This window comes from Papilio machaon, chromosome 21 (assembly GCF_912999745.1).
Source record: "Papilio machaon chromosome 21, ilPapMach1.1, whole genome shotgun sequence".
Classification (NCBI taxonomy): Eukaryota; Metazoa; Arthropoda; class Insecta; order Lepidoptera; family Papilionidae; genus Papilio; species Papilio machaon.
In genome coordinates this window covers 5,576,861-5,592,914 of record NC_060006.1, presented here as the reverse complement: position 1 = coordinate 5,592,914, position 16,054 = coordinate 5,576,861, and the positions used below count along the sequence as shown (strand labels likewise).

Below are 16,054 nucleotides of genomic sequence, written 5' to 3'. Positions count from 1 at the left end.
ACCCTTTTATACAGTGACTAGCGCCGGGCGCGGATTTTTGACACATCATGGTTATTTAAACGTTATTATGCATAGGCTCGTGAAATGCGAACTTTACCAATAAATAATGAAGTACTTATATGGAAAGTATTGTAGTAATACATATTTATGGTGTAACATATAATGACGTTGACGTCAATAATATCAATCGGCGGTCAAAGGGAAAAATTACGCGTTTAAATAAACAGTGTCTAATTTTTTGGAGTAATAAAGTAATTTTCTGTTGTTTATTTAGGACTTTTTATTTTCGTTTCATGTTGCGCAAGAAATTGTGATGAGGCTTATCCCCAGTAGAGGACGACCCTTGTTAAATAAAAAAAAAACAAATATGATTATCAGATCTTTTCAGAGAAATGCCCACGTTCTTTCAATTTGCTAGTCAAATAGTGTTTCCATTGTACTTCAGAAAAATCTCTTTTTTTAACTAATAAAAAACAGCAAAGTATTACTCTAGCTTATAAGCTAGCTTTTTAAAATATCCAAAGATAGGTTAATTATAAAAAAATACTATTTATAACCTTACATCTATGACATAAAAAAATATAAATAATGATCGTCATTTAAACATTTTTAAGTTTAAACACTGAAAGATTGCTAACAAAAGTGACAAATAAAAAAAATTAAGTGTTGATTTTTTTTCATACAATGGAAACGTGCAAGCATCACGCGTTTTGACAGGAGACAAGACAAGCCAAGAGCAAAGTGTTATTAAAGCTTCGTGGAAGAACCCACGGCTATAATATAGGTGTGTTAATGAATTACGTACAATTGATTAAAACATGTTACCTTAGTACTTAAGTTTCATGAGCTATATAATGTGTAAGGTTGTGTCCAGGAATGTTTTTTACTAAGTATTTTTAACAAAAAACATGGTTAAACTACAATAACATTGGACTTATACAAAAGAAGTACATCAATAAAAAGTATCAAACCTGTTTTGATGATAAATTATTTTACACCTTAATTATAAAAGCAATTTAAATTGCAACTTTTAATATTAAAAATCCTTTTTTAATTTTGATCCAGTTTCATACTATGTTCGATAATAAGAACACAAAAACATAATAAAGTTCGTAATAAAACTGTATTCAATTAATTATCACAAACCGAACTGTTTATTTCCATTCAATGAGTAACAATCGTTCCATTCATTCATTCACGAGTGAAAAGCGTTTATACGTAACATTGTTTTAATGTTAATTAGCATTTAAACAAAGATATATTGGATATTCATCACGTGACCTGTTTTCGTGCTCAATACACGTGCAGCTAAATACACAGGGTGTTGCATATTACAATGTTCCAAATAAACAAAGATTGATAAACTAATAGTGGGTTTCTGAGACCAAATCTTTGTATAAAAATTATTGTCTCCTCTGTCATTATCTTTGACAAAACAGAGATAATATGTTTTAAAAGGAGATTTAGGTCTCAGTAACCCACTATACTAAAAAAAAAAATTTAAAGTTTAGTCCTGCCGTTACCAATATCTTGTAATAAAGAAATGAAGGGAAGGAGAGATGGATTAGACAAAGGAGAGAATGAACGGGGAAAGTCATCGTCATCATTCAGGGGCTCGGAGTCTACCTTAAGTTAGAGGTGACTAGGACATAGGTTCCCACACTATGTGCAGGTTGCATGTGTCCTTTTTCGTAGGTACATCGGATAAATGTACATATGTAAATCGAAAAACACATTGATACACAGCAGGATTCGAACCCAGGACCTGCAGATTGCAAGTTAAGTGCTTAACCCTTGAGCCATCGACGCTCAGATACAGCATAGTTGGCGCAAATTTTTGTTTATTAACTTTAGAACTTCCTTTAGAATAGAGCGTAGTTTTGATAGTTTAATACTAGCTGTTAATGTTTACACAATATTGTTAACAAAATAATTATGGTATTCGACAATCTAGAGGTAAACCAACTATTTTGATATTTCTTAGAAATTATTACGCAATTGACATTTGAAATTATGAATATAAACTTAAATTTAAATTAAACTTTTACAATAAAACTGGTTTATTTTAAATTTATTTTATAATTTTTTAATATAATAATTGTTATACTAAAGATTATCGTTTTAAGGTTGTTCGGAACTGGGGTGAGAAAGAGAGAGAGTGATGCTGTCCCTATTCCTCTGGAATAGGTGTGAGATAGGGTGGAGCCTTCTTGTATTCTATGTGGCCCTGGTACATGCAAAGTTAAACGTAAACATTTTGCATAACAGTTGATATGAATAAAAACATGTTTAACGCGGGTTTACACTGCCGATATATCTGTACAAAAATATTTCATCTCTCTTATTCTTTCGAACAATCAGAGACAACATTATGTTTTAATACAAGTGTCGCCAGTGGGAACACTGTAAAATTTGTATATAACCCGACGTAAAACATTTTGTAGCATTTATACGAACAAAACGTACGGATTTATGGTTTCTAATTAAACTCTGTTAATGAAAGATTGGTAAACGTTTACGCAAAATTGTTATTCCATTTTATGGAACCGCTAGCATGGTTCTTAGTAAAGACAAGCTGTCGCCCGCGACTCCGTCCGCGCCGAATTAAGAAAAAAAAACAGTTAATATGTATTCTTCCAGACTATGTTTTACATCATTGCTAAATTTCATCAAGATTCTTAGAGCTGTTCGGAGAGGTATCTCTAATCTGGATGGATGGTATTCAAACAAACATCCATCCATTCATCTAAACATTCGCATTAAATATTAGTAAGATGTCGAGTTAAAATTTCTGATAGCTTTTATTTAATTCCAAATCGAGATTATTGTCACTTATACGTCCTCTAGAGTTAATTTTTAACACTAAATCTACACTATTGTTACATGCTCTATTTTAGTATTAGGATTAGTATGAAGAATCCGCAATGAGATTATCTTATAGTGACCACTTACGACTCTAGGTACAACAGTAGGTCTTTAAATGAGATTTTGAATAAATTATAAGAAGTCTAATCGTGTCAATGGATCAGTGATGTCAACACGCATGTAAGGCAATGGGCTTAGTGAATTTTTGACTAACGGAATGAATATATAATTTGCCGTAATTAATGAGTTCCGTATACAATCTTAATAAAATTATAAATGCAAAAGTTTAGATGGATGGATGTTTGAATGTATCTCCGTAACGACTGAACGGATCATAGTACTGAACCGACATAGTCTGGAAGAACACATAGGCTACTTATTAAGTTCTTTTTAATTCCGAAGTCACGGGAAAACACTAATCTTTCTTATTAATGAAGCAATGAAATGTAAAATATATTAACCAACGAACATATAGGATATTTCTCTACATACATTACAAATAGGTGGACCATAAGTTTGACAGATGCAAATACGTGCTTATTATGTGAATACTTTGCTTTTTCTAACCACTACTACTTCTATTTCAAGATTTAATACCTTTTCCTTTACATTTAAATGCTGAATATTGGTAAGGGTTGCTCCAAAACAAAACGAATTGAAAGGGGTTCGTCGAACTGTTGAATAACCACAGGGTGCGGTGAACTTTCTATAAAAATTCTTTTGTTTCAGAGACGTGAAATGAAACGGTATGAAACTTTAACCTACATACATTTATAAAGGCTTTCGGTTCTAGTTCGTAAATTATTTTATGTATAATTTAGTGCGGTCAAAATAAAGAATTTATTACAAAGTGTAGTTTATTATCTTAACAGAAATTAGTTTTTTTTATTACAGTATTAGCTGTAACCCGAAATTCTCCACGCAGAATTAAAAAAAAAACTTAGTAACCTATGTGTTCTGTCAGTTTTGGCATGAAACCAAATTAATAGCTTAAGGGTTATTCCAAACATAGTCTGGAATAACCCTTAAGCTACTAATTAAGTTTTTTTTAATTATGCGCGAAAGGAGTTGTGGACAAAAGCTAGTAAAAAATAAATTTAAGAGAAATTATATCAATATTTTAAGGAACCCTAATCATATTAGGATAGATTCGCGTGGGCTACTTTTTATATTGTTTATTTTGTAACCGTAGGCTTACACTGCTAAAACTCATACATATTGCCATCCTTTTCATTATCCTTGCAAAAAATAAGATAACAACATGTTGAATTTCGGCTATGGGGACGAGAAACAGTCCAAGTGGTCATACGCCAACACAATTGGCCTGGCCAACATTTACAAGCAATAATAACTTTATTGCCGTTTAGTTAAAGTCTAAATTCATTTGCTCTTATTATATATTTTTTGTTGTGAAGATCGAGTAACATGGAATTGAGAGTTTCAATTCCTGGTATATTTTTAAAATTTATACAGCATGAGTAAATATTATTTTTGTTATATGTTTTGCATTTTTATGTGATGATGAATATCCCATCGACCATCGGTCACTGGGTAAATGGAAGCTGGAGTAGCTAAACCAGAATTATTACAATATAGCTGTCGCCCGCGACTCCGTCCACGCGAAATTAAAAAAAATCTTTATAAACAGCCTATGTGTTCTTCCAGGCTATGTGCTACCTACATCTGTGCCAAATTGCATCAAGATCCGCTGAGCCGTTCCGGAGATACCTTCAAACAAACATCCATCCATCCTCAAAATGCCGATATGAATATCAATTTTTATAATAGTAAAATTTTTATAAATGTTGTAAAAAAAAAAATTAAACCTTTGATATACAAAATGTAATAACTACATTTAGCTACTGAGTCATAGGGGTTTCAATTACTTAGAAATTGTAATCGTAAGCAAAAACCCGGAACGTGTTGTCAACATAACAAACATGTGATTAACAGTGGGTTTCTGAGACCAACATCTCTATATAAAACATATCATTATCCCTGTCATAAGCTTTAACAAAACAGAGATAACAATATGTTTTAAACGGAGATCTTGGTCTCATAAATCCACGGTAAGAAATAACACTTGGTTGTGAATAATGACATATTCGTGTCATAAAGCTTGGCTTCCATGAACGAAAATTACAACAACATAATACTTTTTTATATTATAAAGTGGTCAACTAGCAAGCGGCCACCTGAATTAGCTGATCACTGCCAATAGACATCCGCAATGGCAGACACGTTTATCATCATCAGCTCAATATACGTCCACACCGAGGAGCTCAGATTCTATCCTAAGTTAGGGGTAACTAGGCATAGTCCCTCTCTTCCCTTATTCGTCAAATCTACTACCCCTTCTCATCCTTTTTTTTATAAGAATAGGGTGTGATGATAAATAATGACTAAAAATAAACCAGTACATACACTCACAGACGAAACGCGGAATTGCTCCTACCTTTCTTCTGTGTAGTTTTTCTTTTAATGAAATAATGAGAGGAATGATTTTATTATGTTTTATGTATTTCAGCAGTTTAAACCGATGTTATAAAACAAAGTATCTCCATTTTCTGGGTAACATAGCTTAACTTACTTACATAATTTTAGCATGTACCCAAAAAATATCCTTGATTAGCTTTTACCCGCGACTCCGTCCGCGCGGAATAAAAAATAGAAAACGGGGTAAAAATTATCCTATGTCCGTTTCCTGGTTCTAAGCTACCTGCCCACCAATTTTCAGTCAAATCGATTCAGCCGTTCTTGAGTTATAAATAGTGTAACTAACACGACTTTCTTTTATATATATAGACTAGCTTTTACCCGCGACTCCGTCCGCGCGGAATAAAAAATAGAAAACGGGTTAAAAATTTTCCTATGTCCGTTTCCTGGTTCTAAGCTACCTGCCCACCAATTTTCAGTCAAATTGATTCAGCCGTTCTTGAGTTATAAATAGTGTAACTAACACGACTTTCTTTTATATATATAGATATATAGATAGATAGATTTGTAATACTATAGATGTGTCAAGGGGAAACATCTCGGTTGAAAATCTTATCCTTATATCAACGTTGGGGAAATAACCTATTGTTATGAGCTATTGGCAGTTTAAAAATAAATCGCATATTATTTTTAATTTACATAATGTGTTTTTTATACGGTTATCACGAACAAAAAAATTACATATTCATCTTTATATCATCGACCATAGAGTTCAGAATTCAACGATTTGCGTAGTTTTAAAGCTCATTCGTAAAGTGTATAAATGGTTATATTCAAAGCACATCATGATAAGGTTTGTTTTGAATTTTAATACGGAATACTAAAATTTTGAAATGAAAAGGGGAATAACATATTACCAGCAGAGAAATGAAAGCAGAGAAGGATATTTTGTGACAAATATGCAGTTTTAATTTAGTACTTATTGTAAGCTAAACAAGTGTGCAAAACATGTTTTTTTTTTTTTAACTTGACTGATAGGGTTGACAAAAATGAAACAGACTCAGTCAAAGCAAAACCGATCACGTACTAAATTCTTCAATTTTTTGCCGCAGAATTCGACATTCACTTGTTACTGGTATAAATCTTATCGCTTTCCCTGTCATTATCTTTCACAACACTGAGATGATAGTATGTTTTAAACGGGGATTTTGACTTTAGAAACCCACGGTCAGGAGGGTAATGTTAGTAACGGCTTATATCCTGAACGACTGAACCGATCTTGTCAATAGAGATGTCATTCGTTTTGTATACTTCTTTGGAGTGTCATAGCAAAGTCAGTCGGTTTTTTTAACTAACAAAAAGTGTTTTTTTATGTTACAAGAATATTTTATATCCAACTTTACAGACGAAAGTAAACATAGTGGTACTTATATGTAAATAAATAAGGTTATCTTACTAATATTATAAAGGCGAATGTCTGGATGTATAAATGGATATTTGTCGGAAGGAATCTGCAGAACGGCACAATGGATCTCTTTGATATTTGGCATAGATGTAGAACATAATCTGGAAGAACATATAAGCTATTAATTTATTTTATTATTCCGCGCAGAAAGAGTCGCGGGCGACAGCTAGTATAAGTCTATACTTCCCCACAATCACTTAAGTCACATAAAACCTCCATTCCAGTTTATAACAGCTAAGAGGCTGCATTTTATATCCACGCGTTGCTCGTTATCTCAAGTACTAAAGGGGGATATAGGATAGGGTTGATTTACAATCAGTTTCCACTGGTTAAACAAATACTTACGACTACCGCTACGACTTAGGGTCCTTCAAGAAACAAGCGTTTCACCATCTCAAAGGCATCGCATCTGCGGTTCCTCGGGTATTGCAGATGTCTATGGGCGTCAATGAACACCTTGGTGTTCCAAAACATGCTATCTCTGTTTCTTCAAAGACAATAAGGATGACAGATCTACATGTATCAGTGGAAACGCACTTTAAATTTTCACTGGATTATTTCGTATATCATAATGTACATATATATAGATTGCATTTATATTTATAATTTGAGTATAATTTCCATATATTTAAACTTTATTTGTTACCATTTCAAATTAAAATGATACTTGTATAATTTATAGTATTTATTACATTTATTCAATTTAGCCAATAAATATTGTTTTATGGACAATTTGGTTTTTAAAAAGAATGTTTTAATAATATACAAGAGTTTTAGATTGTATTTTTTTCCCCATTTTTAAACTTTCTTTTTTTATCGTAACAAAATTCTTGGATAAACAAAGTAAAAGGTTTTATCCATGTTTTAAAAAATTTAATTTTAAATTTGATCCTAAGTAATAAACAATGGTTTATCACAATTTTACATCATCATCATCATCATCATTGTTAGCTTGGGTTTGTCCACTGCTGAACGTAGATCTCCCCTATCGATTGCCACAATGTTTCCTGTGCCACCCACATCCAGTGCAATCCCGCAACCTTGACCATGTCGGTCCATCTTACGAGAGGCCTACCTACTGACGTGTCCGTGGCCGTCGGTTCGGCGTTCTATGTCGTTAAATGACTTTAACAAATAAGCATACTTATTCTTATGTATTCCATGTACTTGATTTAACATAATTATGTATTCCTTATATATACAAATGAATTTCATATGCGCAAAAGTCAGTGATGTTTGCATTTAAATTAGTGGTGACGTCAAAATCAGTTTACGTGACCATTGACATGACGCTACGTTTTTGTACATCACCAAAAAACATTAAATCTACAAACCATTGAAAATCTATTGACGTACAATATCAAGGTTTTCCTCAATAAATACTGCTTTTGATAAAAACAATGTAACAAAAAAATGAAAGCGAATCTATTCAAAGAATCAAGTAGACAACTATTTTTGACCTTATATTAGAGATAATCCCTTTAAAGTTAGGCTCAAGTAATAAAAAAATATGGCTTTAAAAAAATAAACAAAAACAACGTCGATTTGGAAAAACATTTTTTGATAGGGGTTGGAGATCCTTAATCAGTCTTTCTATTTCACAGGGATCCGTCAATATGAAATGTAATAAATTGACTTCAGGCCTTGTTCAGACCTTGACTATGACTTTAATAGGCTCATTTAACTACCATACATCTAATCTTACAGACCATTCCGTTTATTGATGACATTTTACGTACTCGAACGATATATGGACTTTTAGTATTTATATTCTGAAGATTTTAAATTATAAACGTGGTCTACTATTAAACATGTTATACTAAAACTGGGCTCTTTGCCCGAATTATAAGAGGGTAATGTTTTACTACGGTTTATAAGTAGGTTCAATATTGTCCTAGTGTTGATAGGCGAAGAAATTTAAATGTCCTTTTTTAATGTTTTTTTTTACGAAATTTAGTTGAAAATTTTGATATTTGAAAACATCAAATTTTTTCTTTGGAATTCAAAAAAAATTAAAAAAAAACTATTCGACCGTGACAGGACTCGAACCTGCAATCTTCGGATCCGAAGTCCGACGCCTTATCCATTAGGCCACACGGTCTCTATATACTACTGTGAAATATATAATTCTTTACTGCGAAAAGGCCTTTAATGTTGTGACGTCACTTATGTCGTCACGAGGTCGTTCGTTGACCTTCCTCTTGATAACACTAGATATGTGCGCATAATAGTACTACACGCGCGTCATATGATTGTTTAAGTTTAAACTTTAATCATTAATAATTATTAAAAACATATATAATATTATGTTTTATAAGAAATAAATAAAAATTTGCCTCGTAAATAACTACAGCCCTCATATCTATTGCACGAAGAATTCTAACTTGTCACTAAGGGTTTCTTTAGTGTAGATTAGCGATAACTTAACAACTCAGCGTGGGCAGTATATTATTTAAGATAGACACATAAATATGTATATAATTAAAGTTCTTACTACAAATGATTTTTGGTGAAGAGATTTCAAAAACTTCCCAAGAGCAAATAGTGTACCAAAATTCGTAAGTACTCTGTAAATGAAGACACGTGACTTTAGAAGTTTAACACTTGAACCCGAATGTCGTCGTCCGGGAACAAAAGCGGATGTTGACGACCCTACCCGGAACCCTATATTTAGGTCAGTTGTACCTTGTACTGTAATGACCTTTGAGATTTTAAAACGAAAATAAAATAAGGCTTCGATTCGAACGAAATGTACGAAAAAAGTTTTAAAAGAATTAAAAGAATGATTTTTTGTTAAAAAGGTTTTACGGCAAGTAACTTATATGTATAAATTTGGTGATAGACGTACTAATTTATGTTGGGAATAAAACCTCTAAATAGTATTTAGTTCATTTTAATCTTACTAATGTTATAAATGCCAATATTTATATGGATGGATGGATGTTTATTAAAAGGTATATCCCAAACGGCGAATCTTGATGAAATTTGGCTTAGAGGTAGATCTATACCTATGTGTATAGGCTAATTTGTTTATTTTTTAACTCTGCGCGAACGGAGTTAAAAATAGCGACAGCCAGTACAGTATAAAGTTATTATTAACGAGTAAGCGCTTTACCTGATAAGGTTTTTAATACCGAATTAAAAGTCCATAATTATTTCAATTGTTTTAAAGTCATTTTATCTTGAAAATGATAAAATAGTCTATGATTCATAATAAGCTTTATTTTACTTCTTGTGACACTTGATATTGACAAGGTGGCGCTAGTGTGTTGTCAAAATTTAGTTGATTTATACCCACCGGGTCAGATCCCTTTTTTATAGGGCAAACTAGCAGCGGATCTACTAACATTATTTGATCCGACGCGCATGGTCATCCAAAGGAACCGCAGATGCGTTGCCGGCCTTAAATCATCGTCGGTCTATATACTTGAACCACGTGTAATATCTGAAGCCACGTGAAACATGTCAAGGTTACACATGTACCGAACTTAGACGAAGTTCGCAAATATAAATGGACTTGATTTGAATACCCCCTGACTCACGTGTCATCGTTATGACTCTTCAATACAAAGATCTATTGTCGTCTTTTTCGTACCCTTTGAAGTAATTGAGATAACAATGTTTTTGTAATGAAAATCTTATGTGGACCTATTTTTATAAGGCACTAGCTTTTACCCGCGACTCCGTCCGCGCGGAATAAAAAAAAATAGAAAACGGGGTAAAAATTATCCTATGTCCGTTTCCTGGTTCTAACCTACCTGCCCACCAATTTTCAGTCAAATCGATTCAGCCGTTCTTGAGTTATAAATGGTGTAACTAACACAACTTTCTTTTATATATATAAGATATATAGATGTAGCAATGATAATAGTTGCTATAGGCCTTATTAGCGGCGCGTTTTGACGGCGGAGCGGGGCAATGCAAAAATAAGTACTACTCCGCTTTCGCTCGTTTCGTGCGCGTCGCTGTATTGTGATATACTTTTAATTAAGACGCGAATACACATGCCTGTATGAAGCAGCAGCTAGCATTACTATGACTGGCATGTTCCTGTCGCTGTTGTAATTGCAAGTCACTGGCATGTCTTTTACTTCCAAGACATATGAAAACGTTCGAAGTTCGTTTTCTTAGCCCCTCTCCACCCCTCCTTCCCCGCATTCCCGTAACTGTTTCAGAATCAAATATCGTACCCACAGCTGGGCACAGTTAATCAAAAAGTTAACTTCGTTAATCGTTAATTCGTTAATTAAAAAATTAACTTCGATAATCGTTAAAGCGTTAAATTCTCGAAAATTTAACGCAAGTTAAAGTTAATCGTTAACAGTTAACCATACCAAAATTATACATACTAATTTCACACTTATTGTGGCGACACTTGTTTAAAATAGTAATTTGACTATACATTCTATAACACATTAGTATTGGAGACAATTATGTATGCATTATATTTAGTATATTTCATTACGAGTGCGGAAAGCCTGTCATTGCAGAGTTCCGACAAATTTGGAACAAGTTGTAATGACAGTTCCGCACGTGTAACAACTAAACAACTATTTTATTACAGTTGCGAAAAAATGAAGCAATTAAATAGAATAATAAAAACACAATAAACTCAACTGACAAAAATGTTTGAAAAATGGCGCCAACTGTAAAAGAATACAAACAGAGATTTTTTTGTTTTCTTCACCCATTCTGGGTAGACAAAGGGAACTATGTCCAAACGGCCAAGTCTTCAGTAGATTATTTTTATTGATATGAAATGAAAATTAAATTTAATGAGATGAAATAAAATGAAACCTTACCTAATTCATTGAATCAAATCATTGAATCTGATGTTGTAACAAATTAGGAGCTTCCTTTTAGAAATATTTGCATGAATCATAAAAACTTCAATGATTTTTTTGCATAAACTTCGTGCTTGGTTTTTTCTTTTTAATAGACATTATTTTGACAGTTGGGAAAGAGAACGCATGAGTTTGGAAAGGTAAAGAAAAAGCACGAGTTAAAAATTGTTTTAATACAGTTGCTCAAAAAAGGATTGGAGGGTATTGCAGGGACGAAGAGCGTTCGGAATGTGGGCTATTACATACTCTTGTTTTATATACTCGTCATGAAATATACTATTTCGAACCTTCTTTTGATTTTGTCCTGTTTGTGACGTCTTTCCCGGACGCTCTGATGCATCATACTACAACGCGAACTTCACATATATCAATTATCAACTCGTTCGTTCACCATTCGAGTCGCCGACAGTCGCCCAACATAGCTGAACTTACGAGCGTGGCGTGGCACGTAATTTAAACAAAATGACAGCACGTCTCCAAGTTTCTAATTTAACGAGTAACGGACTTTTATTAACGGAAGTCGAGTTTAACGGAAGTTAACAAAAGCGTTAACACTTTTTGAAGTTAACTTAAAAGTTAATCCGTTAAGCAAAATGTTAACTTCGTTAATTAACGATTAACGGATTAACGAGTTAATGCCCAGCTCTGATCGTACCATCTTCTTGCATGCCAGCTAAAGGCATGTGTATTCGCTTCTTTATATCGTCCCGCTCCTCCCCTTGCGCTGTACCGCTCGTCGCATATTTTTTGCCAACAGCCTAAAAGCTACTATCGGTCGCTATTAAAAGCTTTATATAAAATAATCCTGTCTGGGACGCGTTTAAATATATTTTGATAATGCCGACTATGTTATCGTCCGATATCTACCACAAATGTTATCAAAATATGCGAAATTCATTACAATATTCAAACTTTATGACCGCTCGCCGTTCGCTGCGAACACATGTCTGCCTAGTTAGGTCTATAACAAATTTTTATACATGAAAAAACGCCTTGGGTTATCATCAGACATGAGTGCTACGTGGTCGGTGTAATGGGTTTAGGACATGAGACCAGTACCGATTGAAACAACCCACTCTATGACCTTTTTGCAGTCTATTGTGCGATAGGATGTGCCTCGCTTCCACATCCCTGTACTCCTTGCGGATACATAAAATTGTAAAGTACTCAGGGCCTCGTGCGAAATTGCTAGTCATAGAGTTTGAATAGTAGTATATCTGGGATGAGATATAAGGTGCGACCTTGATTCCCCAGTAGGTTATATGCAGGCTTGATACATATGTACACTTGAGTTGGCACGTCGTTCTGAACAGTAATCTTATTCCCGACGTGCCAAACCAATTGTAACTATTATTTTATTACGCAAGATGTACTGGGGTACAAATTGCACATGTCAATTCGCGATGTAACGAACAGTAATTTACACGTGTATGCACTCGATGTACGAACTTCATTCTGATTTGATACTGTTATAGTAAATTTCACACGTTTCTCTATATAATTCATATCATTTTTTTCTATTTGCTTATATAATGTCTTTCTATGCTTATTTTTTTGGAAATTAACAAAAAAAAATATTTCATGTTGAACTTATGTTTTGGCATAGTTTTCGTATTTTGCCAACCAAAATAAAGCCAGATCGCATCACAAATTCCGAATGAAAGCCTTAATATTTATACTTTTTTACACAAAACTTGTGAAATATTTTCGAAAAAGTTCTAATGACTACATAAAATTTATTTTATACTGTACAATGCATTCTATCTCAATGTTTTATAACTTAACAAAAAAAAACTCGATTAACTGAAGCTTCACTAGATGAGATAACGCGCGCCATCTATTGTCTCAGTTTTTATAAAAAAACATTTTAAAATTTAAATTTGAAAATAATTACTGTTGAATATGGCAACATTAACGGGAGTGTCAAGGTCATCGTACATTACACCCTGACCTTAACAGTAATAACTGAACTGTATTAAAATAAAATTATTATTGAACTTCCGCTCTTACCGCCTTCGTAATTACAATACTTTGTACTACAAACAATCAATTTACTTTGTTATATCAAAATTAAACCCTACTCCTTTGCATTAGGGTTCTGTTTCGCAAAATGATTGCCAAATATGCATAGTATAAATCTTTGTTTTTTTTACAGAAAAGACAAAGGAAATGATTTCCTTAGTAGGTAACTGAAGGGTAGAAGTCTCAGTGTAAAAGAGGGGTAGGTGACGCAGTGGTTAAGCCTTTTATTTGCAATATGCACGTCCTTGTCATTTCTAATATGTTTTTCGATTTTCTAAATTCAGTACATTTATCTGATGACGTTCTTACAGTGAAGGAAAACATCGTATTGCAACCTGCACATATCTGAGAAGAAATTCAAAATTATGTGTGAAGTCAACCAACCCGTACTAAGCCAGCATGGTTGACAAAGGCCTAGTCACCCCTAATGAACTGTTTAAAAAATATTCAAATTTTCTTATAACCTCTAAATACTAAATGATTTTTCTATAACACAATGTTTATTTCACTATGATGTAAGTATCTTCACATTAGCAAACAATTCCACTGTTGTTTTGTTTTCGAATTCCATCAAATGTTTTGTTTCTTGTCTAACAACAGTAATAAAGCAATGAGAGTGCGAGTTATTCTCGTATTTTCTGATTCATCTTGCATTATAACACATTAGTTATTAAAATAAGCAAATCAATTACTAAGTTTAATTGAACGATTTTCTGTAGTTGTTTAAAAAAATCATTTATTCATCATCAGCTCACTATACGTCCCCACTGAGGGGCTCGGAGCCTACCCAAAGTTAGGGGTGACTAGGACATAGTCAACCACGCTGGCCAAGTGCGGGTTGGTTGACTCGACACATATCATTGAATTTCTTCTCAGATATGTGCAGGTTGCATCATGATGTTTTTCCTTCACCGTACGAACGTCGGATAAATGTACATATGTAAATCGAAAATCGAAAAAACACATTGGTACATGGCGGGATTCGAACCGTGGACCTGCAGATTCCAAGTCAAGTGCTCAACCCCTGAGCCACCGACGCTTTCAATAGTTTAAAAAATAAGTTCTTTAAATTTAAAATTAACTTTTGTTTATTAAAAATATCTTACTTCTTACTAATATTATAAATGCGAAAGTTTAGATGGATGTTTTTTTGAAGGTATATCCGGAACGGCTCAACGAATCTTGATGAAATTTGGTACATTTGTAGAACATAGTCTGAAAGAACACAAAGGCTACCTATTAAGTTTTTTTTTAATTCCGCGCTGACAGAGTCGTAACAGCTAGTATATAATTAATGCGAAAGTTGTATGTATGTATGAAGATATCTCAAGAATGGCTGCATGGATCTGTATGAAATTTGTCTTGAAGAATACATAAACTATTAGTTAAGATTTTTTTTAATGTTACAAATTTTATAAATGCGAATTTTAAGAATGTTTAACACGTTTTTATTGAAATTTGACACAAAATAGAACATAGTGTCGAATAACACATGAGATACTTATATCTTTTTTTTTTATTCTGCGCAGACTAAGTTGCAGACAAAAGCTAGCTCAACTATAAAGCGACGAAATCGCAGATATCGCTTATAAATCAATATAATTTAAAATACATAAACACTAATTTATAATGATGTACTAAAGGTGTGTTTTCACTACATTATTTATTAACAATGAGTCATATATGCGAAGTATATAAATACAATGAAATTAACCAGTTCCCAAAGTAAATTTTCCAAAGAACAGGTAACCTTTGTGATGACCGTGAGTATTCATTGCTAAAACACCGGTACAAAAACAAATTGTAACCTCACTTATTCTCTTTAAATAGAAAGAGACAATAACATGTTTTCGAACAGGCCTTCCTACAGTGGAATACCACGGTAATTATTTGTAAATAAACAAATACAACTGCGCACGTGAACTCAACAACCCAATGGTTGTATACGAACTTGAAAATACGAGGTCTCAATACAAAACCTTCAACTACATATTATTATCATTTTCTAGCTAAGCTTTACTGAAATGTTAAACAGAAATTTATCAATTATCAAATATTTTAATTTTAATTCATTTACGAACTATCTTAAAAATAAAAATAGCGCCATCTATCGGTTTTAATTGTAAACATTGTTCAGATAACAAAAGTTGATAGCTAATCTTTTCAGTCGTAATTTACGTATGAAATTTGCAAAATAAATTGAAAAAAGGTGTCCGTTAATTAAATTTACATTAAATATGCTCAGTAAAAAGAATATAATTAATACGGATAGGTCACGTCTGACATTTATACGAGAGATTTATATAAAATAAATAATTAATTAAGTCACGTAATTAATTTATCAACATTTGTAATTAAATAGAATTTAAAAAAAAATCATGCCCATCATAATTTCTGAATGTATTCCAACCAAAGGACAAAG

At 32.9% G+C, this 16,054-nt stretch overlaps 1 non-coding gene across 1 annotated transcript; it reads right to left on the bottom strand.

The window, feature by feature from the left end:
- Positions 1-8,794: 8,794 nt before the first annotated feature.
- On the bottom strand, positions 8,795-8,867 carry Trnar-ucg. Its single transcript has one exon. It is a non-coding gene; the product is annotated as a tRNA-Arg (tRNA).
- Positions 8,868-16,054: the final 7,187 nt, after the last annotated feature.